A 13,649-nucleotide genomic window follows, 5' to 3' on the forward strand; every position below is an offset into this window, starting at 1 on the left:
GGAACTTAATAGGATATGATGTCCGAAAATAAATGGGGAGCCATCAAAGGTATAAATAAATTTGCATAATCAAAACAAATCAAAGTCAAATGATCAGGAGACTGAAGTTACCTAGTAAAAAATCTTGCCCATTTTCCAGACCAGAGTCAGTTTTCAGACTCAGATCCATTGACTGAAGAAGATGCCAGTTCCTCAAGAGGAAGAAGCTCACAAAACCATACTAAAAGTACAAGATAGTATTTTCCCCAGCTCTTCTTCAAAGCACCTTATGACCATTGATTCAGGTAACTGTGCCCTTTGGGAAGATAAACACCCAAACGTTTTGAGAACAGTAGGATACAGGGTTCAAACTGTTGTTTACATACGGATACCCACAGTGCTCACCTCTGAACCCAGGTAGCTTTGCTCCAGAATGTCTCTCTTCTTAACCATTACTTTATGCGATTCCTTGTCAAATGGAGAAAGTTTTTTTCCTCCTTTCTCTGACTCACTTTTCGTACCTCCCTTTTTTCTCTTGTTTTCCTCCTTCCCAAACAATACCTTTCTTTGGCATCTTGTTGTCACTGTGTCTGATAAGGGATTGAATATGTGCGTGTGGCAGCCTTGAACACTAATCTCAGTTCAGGCGTTGTGCTGGGTGCTTTGCATACATTTTTGTATTTAAGCCTCATAACAATTTGTTGAGATTTGGGTTGTTTTCTCCACTGCACAGAATAGTGATTAAGAGTTGGGACTCTCTGCAATCTGGCTGCCTGTGTTTAAATCTCAGCTTTGCACTATTTTGTCATCATGGAAAGAATGTCCCAAGGATTTTAAATATTTGCACTCATGCTTTAATTTATCTGAACTTTATTTTTCTAATATGCAATTAATTCTAAGTAGCTCATTTTGAACAAGGTAGACTGGAAAGTTGCCTTTTCACTGCTTTCCAACAGAGGATCATTGAAGCAAAATATGATGTTCTTGGTTCAAGGTGTATGGAAGGCAGATTAATGCCCCCAGCCCAAAAATGTCCTAATCCCTGAAAATTGTGAATATGTTACATTTACAGATTTGATAACAGGTAAGGATTTTGAAAGGGGGAGATTATCCTGGGTTATCCAGCTGGGCCCAATTTAATTACATGAGTCTTCGAAAGTGGAGAACCTTTCCTGGCTGTCAGAGAGATTTGGCATTACTGGCATTGAAGGGACCCTGTGCCAAAGAGTGGGGGACCCTCTAGAAGATGGAAAAGGCAAGGAAACACATTATCTCCCTCAACCTTCACAGCCCTGCCAAAACCATGATTTTAGCTCACTGAGATCCAGGTACTACACAAGTGTAAAAAAATAAATTTGAGTTGTTTTAAGTCACTAAGTTTGTGCTAATTTGTTAGGGCATCAATAGAAAACTAAGACAAAGTGCTAAAAGAGAAGACAAAACTTCTGAGTTCACAGTATCATTAGCAGTAATCATAAGGAGAAAATCTTCACATTTTTCTGTTTATCTTTAGAAGAAACCAAAGTCAAAAAAGAAAAATTTTACCAAAGTGAGAAAGAGGGTTCTCTGTATTTATTGCTCTTTAATTCAGTTGTAGGAAGAAATTAGTTTAGCACTATGTATTTTGTTTTTAATTTAATGTGGTTAGAAGAATGATGCTTAAATGTTAGTGTCTAACAAACTGGAAGCATTCTTTTTGAAAAAAATTAAAAATAATAAACATCAAGGTTCACTTCTAAACTAACATGAGTATCTTCTTAATTATATACAGCTATTTGAAATACACTAATAATATCAGAAAGAATTGCTATATGCAAGAAGACATTTATTAGTCATTTACTATTATTCTAGTTTATGGTACAATCTGATCTTTTCATGTTTAATAGCCTTCTGTTGTCATGATAGGAATGCATCAAATTGTACAGACACAGAATATGTGTTAGGCAGACATTCTTACTCTAGCAAATTTTAGTATGCTCTGCACTCCTTTTACAAGTAAGGCTAACATATATGTATAAACACATTTTTGTTCTTTATAGGAGTATTTTTATTATTGTTATTAAGGTGTCTAGTTATAGTCTCTTTAGACTTTATGAGCACCCTTTAAAATATTCTCTGCTACAATTTGTGTGTGTGTTTGTTTGTATTATTGTTATAAAAACACGAAATTAAATCATGACACTTAATACAGAAACTACATTTTGATAATTAAAAACAATTCCTTTTTATGAAAACAGCTCTTCTCTGGCAAAAAACAACAACAAAACAAACTCATTCTCTCTTTGTACTAGTTAACCTTTGTTTCTTTTAAAACTATGGGAAATTACATGCAATAAAAGACAAAACAAATTGTTTGCATTTTCTGATTTTTCCTTTTATGTTTGGCATAAAAACATTTTTAATTGCTTTAAAATGTTAGTATAAATTTTTATTTACAGCAAAGAGAATAGGAAAAGTTTTGATGAAAGAAGTATTTTTCTAATGTAGGTCTTGAAGCTTGAGTAGAATTTCAGCAGTTGGAGATGAGGATATAAATGAAGAAAACAGCCTAAGAAAAATGGGATAAGATATGCAACTTATTGTTAACACACTTTGTCCCAGAATTGCAATTTGCTTTTCTCATATCATTTCATTATACTTAATTTTAAAAAACCGCACTAAAATGTAGGTGAAATTATCTCCATATTACAAATAAGAAAACTGAGGCTATGATATGTTGAGGCTATTCAGATTACAAATCAGCATTTAAAATACATACAAAATGCAAAGATTTAATCTACATCTGCCAGATAATAGTTGTCTTAGTTTGTCAGAACTCCTATGAATAATATAACACAATGAGTTGGCTTAAACAACAGACATTTATTGTTTCACATTTTAGAGGCTGAAGTCCAAAATCAGCAAGACCATGCTTTCTCCCCACTTTCTGTAGTATTTTGGTGCTGGCTTGCTTCAGTCCTTGAGGTTCCTTGACTTGTGTTTCTGCGTCCTGTTGTGTAATGCCCTTCTCTCCTTGTAGCTGCTCTTGCGTTTCCCCTGACTCCCCTTTGTAAGGACTCCAGGTACATGGATTAAGGTCTGCACTGATTCTGTTGAGCCGTAGCTAAACCGGATATTAGAAGATCCTAGTCACAAATGGGTTCATATCATCACTGATAAATTCATCTTCAAATGGTCTTATTTGCAAATGGATTCACAACCACAGGAAGGTTGAATAATATTAAAAGCATGCCTTTTGTAGGGGTGCATAATTCAGTCTATGGCAGTCTACCCTCTGGACACCAAAAAAATATGCTCTACCCACATGCAAAATACATTCACTCAATCCCAATATCCCAAAAGCCTTAAGTCATTCAGTAACAGCTTTAAGTCTAAAGTCTCATCAAAATCAGTTATGGGATTTTGAGGAACTGTTAAATTTTTCCAAAGTGACTGCACCATTTTACATTCCCACCAGCAATGGATAAGGGTTTTAACTTCTCCACATTCTCACCGACAATTCATTGTTTGTCTTTTTTATTATAGCCAACCTACGAGTATAAGGTGGTATCTAATTGGGGTTTTGATTTGCATGTTCCTGGTGGCTGGTGATGTTGAGCATCTTCTTGTGTGCTTGTTGGCCATTTGTGTATCTTCTTTGAAGAGGTGTCTGTTCAAGTTCTTTGCCTATTTTTTCAGCTGGGTTTTCTTTTTGTTGCTGAGTTTTAAGAATTTACATATTATGAATACGAATCCTTTGGAGATAAATGATAGACAAATGTTTTCTCCCAGCTTGTGGGAGGTCTTTCATTTTTTAAACATATATTTTATGAAGTCTGATTTCTCTACATTTTCTTTTGCTCCTTATGTTTTTGGTGTATCTGAGAAACCACTGCCTAATTTAAGCTTTTGGAAATTTATTCCTATGCCTTTATCTAAAGAGTTTTATAGTTATAAGTCTTTGTACCCCTAGGAAAAACTTTTTCGTAAACTTAATCCATTTCTGTGGGTGTGAACCCTAATAAATAGGACTTTTTGAGGAGGTTACTTCAGATAAGATGTGGCCCAGGATGGGTCTTAGTCCTTTTACGAAGATCTTATAGGGAAGGTCACAGAGAGATAAAAGTCACAGAAGGAACAGCCAGAAGCTGAAAGTCAGCAGAACCTAGAAGAGAAGGGAAAAGCCAGGAGAGGTTGCCATGTGCATTGCCATGTGTCAGAGGAGCTCAGGACCAAGGAGAGTGGACAGCCAGCCTCAGAATGCCAATCTTCAGTGAATGATCATCACCTTGCTGATGCTTTGATTTGGACTCCTTCTTGCCTCAAAACCATGAGCCAACAAATTCCCATGTTTAGGCAAAAAAAAAAAAAAAAAAAAAAATCAGTTATGAGTTTGGCCAATCCTGTGAAAATATCCTTTCTGTCTGTGGACCTGTGAAATCTAAAAACAATTATCTGCTTCCAACAATGGGACTGGCATTGACATTCCCATTCCAAAAAGGAGAAATTAGAAAGGAAACAAGAGCCTTGGGGTCCCAAACAAGTTTGAAACCCAGCAGGGCAAACTCTATTAGGTCCAACTCTCTCCACATATTGGGATGGCAGCTAAACTTTCCCAAAACACCAGGGTAGAAGACCCATGCTCTGCAAGTCTTGAGGAGGAAAATCTATCCTATCCCAAGTCATGAGTAGAAGTCCCTCCCTCTTGGCACAAGGAGAACTCTTTGGTCCAGAACTTTGCTTTCATGGCCTTACTCTTGAAGCCATTTTCCTTCATTTTTCCTGTCTCTGTCCCTTTCAGTCTAGGCTGGCAGTGCATCTGCTCATACAAAATTCTCAAAGCATCTTGTAGGTTTTGCTTGCAGTTCAAGTGGGCCCAAGCCATCAAGCAAAAAGATTTTCTTAATTCTATATATTTTCTTAAGTATATATATATATATATATATATATATTATATAATATATATAATTAAAACCTATATTAAATATATAAATTTAACATACATATAAGTGATATATAAATATGGTGAAAATTGTGAAGGTGATGCTCAAATGACTCAAGATATATGGGTTACACTTTGATGTACTATAAGAAAATTATAAATATACCAGTCAAAGCATTCTAGGGAAGCGTACTTGGTCCAATGGATAGGGCATCCGCCTACCATATGGGAGATCCGTGGTTCAAATGCCAGGCCTCCATGACCCGTGTGGCCCAGCACAAAAGAAAGTGTTGCCTGCCCAAGAATGGTGCTGCACACGTGGAGAGCTGACACAACAAGATGACACAACAAAAAGAAACACAGATTCCTGGTGCCGCTGATAAGGATAGAAGTGGTGACAGAAGAACACACAGCGAATAGACACAGAGAGCAGACAACTGGGGGGATGGGGAGGAGAAGGGGAGAGAAATTTTAAAAAAATAAATCTTTGAAAAAAACAAAGCAAGCATTCTAGAGGCTCTAACATTGGGTTCTACACTAATTATTGCTCTAGAGTCTTGGGAATGAGTCCTTTCATCTTCATAGTCGGCTTCACTCCAAAATCAACTCCTGATTTTCCATGATGGAAGAAAAGTCTTTGAAAGCTTGAATAGTCCACATTTATCAAAAATTAGTTTTGAGTCTACTGAAGATGTCCAAGCAGATCTAATTCTGCTCTACCATTTGGAATTTCTGTGGATTCTGAAATTTTAAGTATTTTGTGGAGACCCAGCACCATGGAAGGAACACCATATTATTCTATATTTTGACAATGCTCTGAATTATGGAATCAACCTAGATCATGGTCTTAAATCATAGGACTCCTTCATGAGGAACTTAAGAAAAAAGATGATTTTCTTCTTCATGAGAAATAGGCATTGAATTGTTTTGATAAGTATGATACTATAATAACAGTTGACCAACATGAACCACTTATGATAAAGTGTTAGAATGCACATTGAATCTATTGAAAATAAAATTTCAAGTGTTCCTAGGCTTCTCAATTTATTGCATAGTTTTTCTTCCTTGAGATTCAAAAACTGATAGGTTTTTTCATTACGTACTTAGAAAATAAACTTGATGGCTCCGAATTGCACCAAAACTAGGCATTTTCTAAAATGTAAAGTAATAATAGTTCTGAGCATAAAGTGTTTAAAGGCAAACACACTGAACTACCACATGTGAAATGTGCTTGCTGAATACCTAATATCCTGTGCAATTAAGTTCTCACAGTCTGAATATATCACCTCAAAATGTTCTTCAGTCTTAATTCTGTCTGTGATGTCAATAATGCAATCTTTCATTACATGCTTAAATTATGAATCCAGGAATCTTGGATTATTTAAAAAGATCCCTTACAAATGCCAAAAGGACATGGTAAATGGAAATAAAAATTTAGCTTTCACTGATTCTCTCCTCCCCTCCCCCCGTTCATCTCTCTCTTTTTCTGGTGTGCTTTCATACATACAAGAACACCTACAGACTTACAAACTCCTGAATTAGTTTCTAATTATGAAAAGAAGAACATCTGATTCCTGCGTGACTGGGGAAATATTGGCTCATGTTTGTTAAATTCTTGAAACCATTTAGTAAATTGCAAATCCAAATTTTAAATGACACCTTCAAACTCAAAGATGCAATAATTTTTTCTCCACCCTTGACAAAAGTATAACATTTCTTCCATAGATTCAATGAGTACTGCAGTAAACTCAGATCTAATGACTGAGCTCTCACACAATCTGACTGTGTGAGACAAGACCATGTTTCTGTAATCTCTGAAAAGAACAGAAGGAAATATGAAATACGTCTGGAAAAATAATTGCAGTCTCTAAGTGACTTTTAAAAAAAGCAAATCAATTTTATTGATATATATTAATAAAGCATACAATTCATCAAAGTATACAATCAATGGTATAGTCATATAATTGTGCATTCATCACTTCAATCATTATTAGAGCATTTTCATTATTTCAGTATTAATAATAAACAAAAAATAGGCAAACAAACAAGAAAATTCACCTCTCAATCTTTCTGTTTCCTCTGCCATACATAGTTGCTATTTTTGGCTATTCTTGTACCATTATTTATTTATTTATTAAGCAGTATTATTAGCTATATCCACATATCATACAGTCTATCCAAAAGTGTAAAATCAATGGCTTCTAGTATAATCACAATATTGTGCATTCATCAGCATATAAAAAGCTTAGAACAATTTTTTTTACTCCAAAAAGAAAAATTCCACATCCTTTCCAACAGTTGTAGTTCTCTGTCTTTTTAAAGTCAACATTCTGATAAGTGTGAAATGATGTCTAATTGTTCATTTTGATTTGCATTTCCCTAATTGGTAGTGATGTTTAGATATTTATGACTGTTATTTCTTCCTGATCGACCCTTTTATATATATATAATGGCTTTCTGTATCTCTTATAAATCTTTTACATTTAAAGTCTGTCTTGTCTGATATAAGTATAGCTACCCCTGATCTTTTTCAGTTACTATTTGTGTAGAGTATATTTTACTAACCTTTCACTTTCAGCCAGTTTGTATCTCAGGGAGTAATGTGAATCTCTTATAAGCAGCATATGGATGGCTAATTTTTTTTATTCATTCTGTCAGCCTATGTCTTTTGATTGGGGAGTTTAATCTATTTACATTCAATGATATTTCTATAAATGCATTATTTACTTCTACCATATTATTCTTTCTATATGTCATATCTTATTTTTATCTCTTTCAATGATATTTCTGTAAATGCATTATTTACTTCCACCATATTGTTCTTTTCATATGTCATATCTTATTTTTATCTCTTTTTCTCTTTTGATTACTGTTATTCTTTTTCCTATACTCTCTTCCAAGACTCTCTCTCCTGACCTTCTCTTTGGGGCTATAAGCCTTACTTTAATATTTCCTGCAAAGATGGATGATTCTTTTTTATAAACTCTCTTAGTTTCTGTTTGTCTGCTCAACTTCTCTCTCTTTCATAGGGTTTTATTGGCAGGAGGCTGTGTGTTACTGATGTTCCTTGATTATTGGTTTAACCTGATCTGAGTCCTTCAGATTGTCCCTTCTAGTAGCCTAACTCTGGGCCCTGGACCGTGTAATGGGTTTCTGACCCACTTCCAAAGGCTTTGGGGAGGAAGGCTTTAAAGGGCTTCATATTTTAAGGGCAATTTTGCTGAAAAAGAACTCTTGGTTGGCAGTTTTTCTGTTAGTATCATAATTGTGTCGTATCACTGTCTTCTCACTTCCTTGATTTCTGATGAGAAATATGCACTAAATTTTACTGTTGTTTGTGATATTTGCTTCTCCCTCGCTGTTCTCAGAATTTTCTTTTTTTATATTTGATGTATGACATTCTATAGAATGTGTCTTGGAGTAGTCCTACTCACATTTTTTCCTGATCGGGGTACACTTCTTGGATATGCAAGTTCATTTCTTTCGTGAGAGTTGGGAAATATTCAGCTGTTATTTCCTCAAATATTCTTTTGCCCCTTTTCCCTTCTCATCCTCTCTGGAACTCCTATGACACATATGTTGTTGTGTTTTATGTTATCATTCACCTTTCTCATACCCTGCACTGTGTTTTCCATTCTTTTCTCTCTGTTTTCTTTTCTCTGTTCAATTTCTGCTGTCTTCTGTATCACTTATTCTTTCTTCTATTATTTTGAGTCTGCCATTTTATGCCTCTAATGTGTTTTTGATCTCACTTTTCTTTCATACCCATGAGCTCTGTTACTTTCTTGTTCATGTTTTCAAAATTTTTCTTTGTGCTCTCATGTCTTCTTGATGTGATTAATCTCTTTAGTCACATTGTGTTTCAACTTATTAATTTGATTTTTGTAATTTGTGTGCATTTCATTGATTAGTTGATTCAAATCCTGCATCTCTTCTCTGGCTTTGATACATTCCTTTTCTTGGGGCTTTTCTTCCATTTTCTTAATATGGCTTGTAATTTTTTGCTGACATCTTCACATCTTGTTAGGTAAGTTTACTTAGATACTTGATTTCTCTCTCTTTTGTAGGGTTTTAGTGGCAGGAGGCTGTATGTTACTGCTGTTCTTTTATTCTTGGTTCAACCTGTTCTGGGTCTTTAGAATTGTCCCTGTTAGTTGCTTAAACCTGGACTCTGGACCCAGTAATAGGTTGAACGCTTACTTTCTAGGGCCCAAGGGAGGGAAGCTGTAAATGCAAGAAAAAGCCTTTCTTATTTATTTACTTTTAATTTTCTCACATGCACTCTGTACTATTTAATGTGAATGTGAATGGATTAAATTCCCTAATCAAAAGACATAGGCTGACAGAATGAATAAAAAATTAGCCATCCATATGCTGCTTATAAGAGATTCACATTACTCCCCAAGATACAAACTGGCTGAAAGTGAAAGGTTAGTAAAATATACTCCACACAAATAGTAACCAAAAAAAGAGCATGGGTAGCTATACTTATATCAGACAAAACAGACTTTAAATGTAAAAGATTTATAAGAGATACAGAAAGCCATTATATATTAATAAAAGGGACAATCAGGAATAAATAACAGTCATAAATATCTAAACATTACTACCAATTAGGGAAATGCAAATCAAAATGAACAATTAGATATCATTTCATACCTATCAGAATGTTGATTTTAAAAAGACCAAATTTGTGGGTCAAAAGCTGAGTCAGCCTTAGCCTGTGTCCCTCTTTTCCCCTTTTCCTGGGGAGGTGGGTACCTGGGGCCCCCTTTGTCTGTAGCTGCTGGCTCTGAGGCCTGAGAATTCAAAAGTGTCTGTAGAGTGGTGGAGGATGCCAGCAGTTGCAGCTGCCTCTTTTAACTCACAGTTTTGCCGTTGTCCTTCTTTCCCTTTGCCCCTCTCCTCTTTGCCTTCCCCTGGTGTCCTAAACTCTGAAAGATGAAGATTTTTTTTCCAGGTCAGTGCTACCTGTCCTCTAACTGTTTTTCTGGGAGAGAAGAGGGTCCCATGTTTTTCTAGAAGTTCTCCTTCCCCAAGTCCTCCTCAAGTGACTTTTTTAATAACTTGGAAAGAGTATTATTAAGACCTTAAAGGAATTATATAACTTTGTTTTGCTTGCCTTGTCATTTCACCACATCTTTATGATTAAATTTGAATACCAGGTAGAGATGGACATGTCTCTGGAGAAGCTGAAAGAATATTTTCTTTAATCTAGGACCTAATTTGAGCTTTATAATAGAAATTGCAATATGGAATAATGTATTCAAATCACATTTATTTCAATAATATTCCATAGTTCCACTATCGTCATAAAGTATTTGATCTACCAGAATGTGATATGGATGGTATGGTGTTACTCATTCAATGCATTATGCTATATGATCACATATTTAATTTGATAGTAAAATTTTTCCAGATTTGACCTTTGGAAGCCCCTTCAGAGCTGGCTTCTTTCAACGTGTCCCCATTATTCTTAAGCACTTACTTACTTTATCTTACAAAAAAGTTCAGCCTTACTGGGTTTATTCCCTGTCCGAGTTCTGTCTGTTATTCCGTGTCCTCATCTATCTGCTCACTGTTTCTGCTCATTGTCCACTTTCTGTGTCTGCTCACTGTGTCTGCTCATTGTGTCCACTTGTCTTCTTTGGGAGGCACTGGGGAGCCAAACCTGGGATCTCCCATGTAGGAGGCAGGCATCCATCTGCTTGAGCCAAATCTCTTCCCTGCTTGTTGTGTCTCCTCTTTGTGTCTCCTCATTGTGTCAGCTCATTGCTTCTGCTTGTTGTCTGCTCATCTTCTTTAAGGGACACTGGGAACAGAACCCGGGACCTCCCATTGGGAGGCAGACTCCCAACTGCTTGAGCCCCATCTGCTCCCTGCCCACAGTCATTTTAATTGGAGAAAGTTGGGAAATATATGTAGGTGAATATACATACATAAATAACATACATTTACATCAATATTGATTTCCTTATCTCTCTGGGTATGTGTTTCTAAAGAGAGACAGAGAGGATCATAAACTCACACCTATATTTCCAATTCCATTTGAACACCCCAATGCCACAAGGTTTTTCCAGTTTCCCACCTTTCCATATTTGTATCTCCCTTCTTCAATAGTGAAACCCTGTTTCCCATTGTCCTTTAACTATTTACTCATTTAATTAATGCTCCATCAATCTCTCATGGCCACCTCCTTCCCAAGATCAGAATGTACAATGATGTACACCCTCTCTACTTCTGTTCAGCATAGTACTAGAAGTTCTAACAAGGCCAGTCTTTGAAAAATAAAATAAAAAACATTCAAATTAGAGTGGAAGATGTAAAACTGTCTTTATTAGCAAATCACATGGTCATCACATAGAAATCCAATGGTACCTACAAAAATCAACAAGAACTGATAAGTAAATTTATCAAGGTCAATTTAAAAATTCAATTGTATTGTGCTTGATGAGGACAGTCACAAATCCAGCACAATACCACCATTCCCACCAAGCAGACACAGACCTTCACTACATATTCTGACAACCAGCCTGGTGTGCTCATTCAGGTTTATGAAGGTGAGTGTGCCATGACCAAGGATAACAATCTGCTTGGCAAGTTTGAACTCACAGAGATACCACCCATCCCCCATGGTGTTCCTCAGATTGAAGTCACCTTTGATATTGATGCCAATGGCACCCTCAATGTGTCTGCTGTGGATAAGAGTACAGGAAAAGAAAACAAGATTACCATCACTAATGGCAAGGGCCATTTGAGCAAAGAAGATATTGAGAACGTGGTCCAGGAAGCTGAGAAGTACAAAGCTGAAGATGAGAACAGAAGGATAAGGTGTCCTCTAAGAATTCACTTGAGTCATATGCATTTAACATGAAAGAAACAGTTGAAGATGAGAAATTTCAAGGCAAGATCAATGACGAAGACCAACAAAAGATTCTTGATAAATGTAATGAAATCATGAACTGGCTGGGTAAGAATCAGACTGCAGAGAAGGAAGAATTTGAACATCAGCAGAAAGAGTTGGAGAAAGTCTGCAACCCCATCATTACCAAGCTGTACCAGAGTGCAGGAGGCATGCCAGGGGGAATGCCTGGAGGATTCCCTGGTGGTACAGCACCTCCATATGGTGGTGCCTCTTCTGGACCCACCAGTGAAGATGTTGATTAAATCAGCATACATACCTTAGCATTATTACAGTAAATTGAAGGACCCAAATTTGTAGCACATACTGTGGCAGTTTAAAGTTTAACTGCTATACAAAATTCTGGGCATTCTCAATACTTGACTACAGAATGTGTACAGTGAAAGGAAATTACATAGCACTGTATAGCACTGTATTGTAAGTGAAAAATGCAATATCTTGAATAAAACTATTTAAAATTGGCAAAAAAAAATTCAATTGTATGTCTTTATACTAGTAAGATATTAATACAGTTGGGCATGATGGACATTTGGGTCATTCCCAGGATGTGGCTATTAAGACCAATGCTCCTGTGAACATTCATGCATAAGATTTTTTTGTTTGTTTGTTTTGTTTTGTTTTTTGTTTTTGTTTTTTGAGGTAAGGGGCCCAGGGATTGAATGTGGGACCTTGTATGTGGAAAACCACCCTGAGTTTTAATGTGAAAACTTTGTGTACTGCACCTGATTAGGCATCACCTATTAAGTATTCACCCCAGCAAGTTAAATGCTGTAGCATTAAAAAATAATAATAATAAGGATAATTGATCTCAGGAGCCTGGGAAAAGTTAAATAAATCCACAAATAAGATATACCTATTCACCTTTACTTGTCCCATCAAAACCCCATATGTTCTTGGGTTGGTGCAAAAGTAATTGCAGTTTGGCATTGTTGAAATTTGCCATTTGATATTGGCATACATTCTTAAATAGATGTGGTTATGTTATACATCATTTTAATGTGCATTTCTTGATTTATGTTTTCTTACTAATGACTTATTGCTATTTTATTTTAGACTATAGAAATGATGTTAGACAAAAAGTAAATAGAGCGATTTTCTTATTTGAGTTCCAAATGGGTTGTAAAGCAGTGGAGACAACTTACAACGTCAACAATGCATTTGGCCAGGAACTGCTAATGAAAGGCAGTGCAGTGGTGGTTCAAGAGGTTTGCAAAGGAGATGAGAACCTTGAAGATGAGGAGCATAGTGGCCAGCCATTGGAAGTTGACAGTGACCAATTAAGAGCAATCATTGCAGCTGATACTCTTACAACTACACGAGAAGTTGCTGAAGAACTCAACTTTGACCATTCTATGATGGTTTGGCATTTGAAGCAAATTGGAAAGGTGGAAAAGCTCAATATTTGAGTGCCTCATGAGCTGACTGGAAAAAAAAACGTAATTTTGAAGCATCATCTCTTATTCTACGCAACAAAAACAAATCATTTCTCAATTGGATTGTGACATGTGATGACCAACTCAGTGGTTGGATTGAGAAGAAGCTCCAAAGCACTTTCCAAAGCCAAATTTGCACCAAAAAAAAGGTCAAGGTCACTGTTGGTGGTCTGCTGCCAGTCTGACCTACTATAGCTTTCTGAATCCTGGCAAACTATTATATCTATGAAGTATGCACAGAAAATCGATCAGATGCACTGAAAACTGCAACACCTGTAGCCAGCATTGGTTAACAGAAAGGGCACAATTCTTCTCCACAGCAACACCCAACCACGTCGCACAACCAATGTTTCAAAAGTTGAACGAATTAGACTATGAAGTTTTGCCTCATCTG

The 13,649-nt window shown here is 36.2% G+C and overlaps 1 pseudogene; it reads left to right on the plus strand.

The window, feature by feature from the left end:
• The first annotated feature begins 181 nt into the window (after window positions 1-181).
• LOC101431971 (heat shock cognate 71 kDa protein pseudogene) lies at window positions 182-12,164 on the plus strand (annotated as a pseudogene).
• Window positions 12,165-13,649: the final 1,485 nt, after the last annotated feature.

Source organism: Dasypus novemcinctus, chromosome 2 (genome assembly GCF_030445035.2).
Source record: "Dasypus novemcinctus isolate mDasNov1 chromosome 2, mDasNov1.1.hap2, whole genome shotgun sequence".
NCBI lineage: Eukaryota > Metazoa > Chordata > Mammalia > Cingulata > Dasypodidae > Dasypus > Dasypus novemcinctus.